At 47.8% G+C, this 4,057-nt stretch overlaps 1 long non-coding RNA gene across 1 annotated transcript; it reads left to right on the top strand.

The window, feature by feature from the left end:
- Positions 1-1,229: 1,229 nt before the first annotated feature.
- On the top strand, positions 1,230-3,813 carry LOC142560050 (uncharacterized). Its single transcript, XR_012823300.1, has 3 exons — positions 1,230-1,466; positions 2,805-2,917; positions 3,378-3,813. It is a non-coding gene; the product is annotated as an uncharacterized LOC142560050 (long non-coding RNA).
- Positions 3,814-4,057: the final 244 nt, after the last annotated feature.

Below are 4,057 nucleotides of genomic sequence, written 5' to 3' on the forward strand. Positions count from 1 at the left end.
GAAGCGCATAAGAATGCATACCCTGGTGTGTCCTGGTGTCAAACCATAGTAAACCATGCTTCCATCTCAAAGTCATACAAAGTTTATGTAGTGTGTTGTACATTATGTAACATACTGCAGACATAAAATTAGATTTAACGCGATAATACTTGAGTAAAGCTTCGTTTACTGCGCCGCAACCAAACGCCGCTAGTCTAAAGATTGAAGCCAATCCGAAGCCTGTACTTCCCATCATTCCCATGTAGGTTGAGGCAACGCTCATGAGAACCCCCGTAGACACTAGCGCCACATTTCCCTCTAGGTATTTATTTAGAAACTCTATGCATCAAGGCAGATGACGATTATCGTTGTGTGGCAAAAGGGGCACTCCAATGGGTGTAAACTTTTCTTACACTCTAAAAACAGTTGCACCCTTTGGGGTGTATATTTGTCGCACAACGATAATCGTCATCTGTCTTGCCCGCGTTTCCTTTCTTTAACGCTGCGAGCCCGGTACTTCCCGGTCACGAACGGCATGCGCGTTATCAGTGTGACGCAGCATTCTCGACAGGAAAGTAGCGAGCGCCGAGTTTTCAAGAAAGGAAACGCAAGCAACGCAGATGACGATTATCGTTGTGGGACAAATATACACCCCAAAGGGTGCAAACTGTTTTTACACTCTTAAAACGGTTGCACCCTTTGGGGTGTGTATTTGTCCCACAACAATAATCGTCATCTGCCTTGCTGGCGTTTCCTTTCTTGAAAACTCGGCTCTGGCTACTTTCCTGTCGAGAATGCTGCGTCACACTGATAACGCGCATGCCGTTCGTGACTAGGAAGTACCGGGCTCGCAGCGTTAAAGAAAGGAAACGCGGGCAAGACAGGTGACGATTATTGTTGTGGGACAAGATACGCCCCAAAGGGCGTAAGTTTTTCTAAGAGTGTAGAGTGTGGAGTGTAGGCAAACGTTACACCCTTTGGGGTGCATCTCTGCCACGCACACAACGATAATCGTCATCTGCATCTGCCTTGCTTGCATTTCCTTTCTTGAAAACGCCGCGCCCGCTACATGTAGTCGGACAAAGGACCGAGCTGGGCCAAGCAAGAGCCAACGATCACATGCTCCTGAATTTTCTCAATCCAGCCGAACAAGCGCCCACCTAGTAGTCTTTTTTTTTTTTCGCGTTTATCTTTAAAAAGCAAATTACCGAACGTATGCTGGCGCAATCTGGCGACACTGCTCAGGTAGACAAAGATGGCTACGTGCAGCCGGTGGCGGGAGCGTGGGCGGGAGTTTCGCTTGGCGGAGCACGAAGCGAAACTATCCCGCCACTGCCGGCGTGTTCCGGCGTGTGCCGGCGGGGTTATAGCGGACGCGAGTCACGATACCACGAAAGTCTCGCCGGCCATGGAACGACAGAGGTTGCTGCGGTTGCTGCACCAGACGTTGCTGAACGGCATCTCCAACCCACGACCTACTGAATAAGGTACAGTAATAATATAATACAGTAGGTCGTGCTCCAACCAATCCGAGGTGGAAGAAAATGAGTGCACGTTAGTTGCGGGCGTTAAAGAAAACACGACAACATGCATGCAGCTTTTCACTGCGCCGATTCATCGCTAAAGGTAATTTGCGTTAGTGCTTTTGGCCTAATGAACTGATGGGCAGCCTTCGCCCGTCTAAGTGCAGCAGTGTTGCGTTGTGCTGTTGAAGTTTGCAGCCTGGTGGAAAAATAGCACTAAAATCATAACACGTGATTAATCGAACTGGCTACGCAAGTTGCAGACCCAGTAGTAGCGAATGACGGCTGTAGAGATCGGACGATTCTTTTGTGGCTGGTTTGTGCCGTAGCATTGTACCACAGAGTATATTCCACATAATTTGAGCAATTCGAAGTCATATTGCTCAAAGTCAATATGTTGAGAAATGTAAGAGTACGATTTAAACGTACCTAATGAAAAGAGTTCGTGTATGTCGCTCATAGCCGCACGCGTCCATCCCACGCTAAAGCAAGACGAAGAGCAGTTGTACAGCCGCGACCACGTCTGTGTAGAGCGCGCGAGCAGCCGGCCTTGCTCTGCGGGGCTACGCCTTGCGGCAGTTGCGGGGTCTGACGAGGTGTGCCAAGGAGCATGCGCGGCCTAATGGACATGCAGATCGGCGCACGCTGCTTTAAACTAGAAATTATGTTGGTAAGCGCACGTGTTTTGCCAGTTGTGCACATTACTCGAGGGCGCCGTCTTACTACGCGAGATGACAAGGGAATTGCGCAAGTGAGTGATAACTCGTGTGATTCTGTCACGGCACTTGATGTGAAAAACTATGTCTTCACCAATCCCAGATAATGTTATTGGCCAACGACATGACAACATCGCATGCGTGCTGCCTATATTAGACATAGAAGTCAAACCTTTTCGCAGAATCTATTCGCAATGGCTCCCTGACTCACAGCGGATGAGCGACGCGCAATTGCTATTATGGAGCGCGCAATGTCCCAAAGAGCGATGCTCGCAGCTATCCGGCGCCCTATGCCCACAGTTAACAGGGTCCTTCAGGCTGCTTATTATGAAGGATGAACTAGTGATTAGTGCAACTCGACAGCAGGTGACATCAAAAGATGAGGATCGCTGAATCGTGGCAGCAGCTGTGACCGATCCTTACCTCAGCGCCAGAGAAATAAGGGATGAAGTTGGACTCGGAAATATGAGCCTTACAACAATCAAGAGACGGCTTCACGAAGCCGGTATAAGGAGCAGAGTATCAGCGCAAAAAGTGACGCTGGATGAAAGACACTGCAATGAGCGACTCGAGTTTGCATCTGCAGTGGAGTCTTTGTACCCGAACAACTGGCGCGCGGTTGTGTTCACGGATGAGGCCTCGTTCTGCACCCGTTGGTTGGGACCAGCAGAGGTGGGTGTGGCATCCACGCAACTGCCGGTATGTCACTTATTCCTACTGTTGTTACTGGCTGTGAGCACTGGGTAGTTCCCCACTTCTTTCAGGAACAGCATTGCTTGAAAATGAAAGTGCCTTTTGTGTAATGTCAAGCTTCTAAGCAGTTACGACATGTAATAGGATAATATTTAACTTCAGCATTGCAACTAATACGCTTTTTTTTCTTCCTGCATGGTCTCTGAGTTCGCCTTACTCAGCGAAGTTTTAATTGACATCAAGCACTTCCCTTTCTTTTTTTTTTGTAACATGGTCCATGTTACAAAAAAAATTTACCAACAAATGTCAACGCAATAGTTATTAGTTCAATGCATATGTCAGTGACACATCTCCCGCAGTTAAGATTACCGCTATGTCTTGGGTACCCGTTCAAGCGGGTGCACCACTGTTCACATGTGGGGCGCGGTCAGCCACACAGGTTTGAGACCATTGCATCGATTTTCAGGGAAGATGACCTCTGAAAAGTACATGGACTCTTTGGAGGCAGTGCTCATTCCGTATGTTCTCGATGGCCCCTTCCCGGATGGACTTTACTGGCTACAACAGGACAACGCACCAATCCACACATCAAAGGCAGTGCAGCAGATGCTGACAATTTAAGTGTGACAAGGCTAAAATGGCCTGCGAGAAGCCCTGATTTAAATATCATAGAAAATGTATGGGGAATGATGAAGTCAAATCAAGCCAAAAAAGCAGGTCTAGCCGCAGTCACCACTGACGAGCTTTGTTGAGCTATTAAAGAGGAGTGGGACCGTCTCCGACAGCTGCCAGACCTTGTGAATCAGCTGTACGACTTTCTTCCCAAGAGGATTGAAACTGTGAAATAGGCGTTATTTCTCATTCATATTTTCTCATAAATAAAAGTTGTTCTTTTTCTCAGTGTTTCCATGTTTATGTTTAAAAAGTACAAGTCGTCATGCAACCCTACTGATCCAACGAAGTGGTCATTGCTGCTCTAATGGCTATTGTATTGAGCATAATGTAGTTTTCTCCAAAGAACAAAAAGGGAGCCACAGAAAGACGGGGATTTGAAGTAGTCCGCAGCGGCCTAACAAGGGGAACCTCAGGAAAGAGGCAAAGTTTTAACTACAAGGCCCCTTGTGGAAACGTTGCCCATAGGCTGAA

Source organism: Dermacentor variabilis, chromosome 10 (assembly GCF_050947875.1).
Source record: "Dermacentor variabilis isolate Ectoservices chromosome 10, ASM5094787v1, whole genome shotgun sequence".
NCBI classification, from domain to species: Eukaryota; Metazoa; Arthropoda; class Arachnida; order Ixodida; family Ixodidae; genus Dermacentor; species Dermacentor variabilis.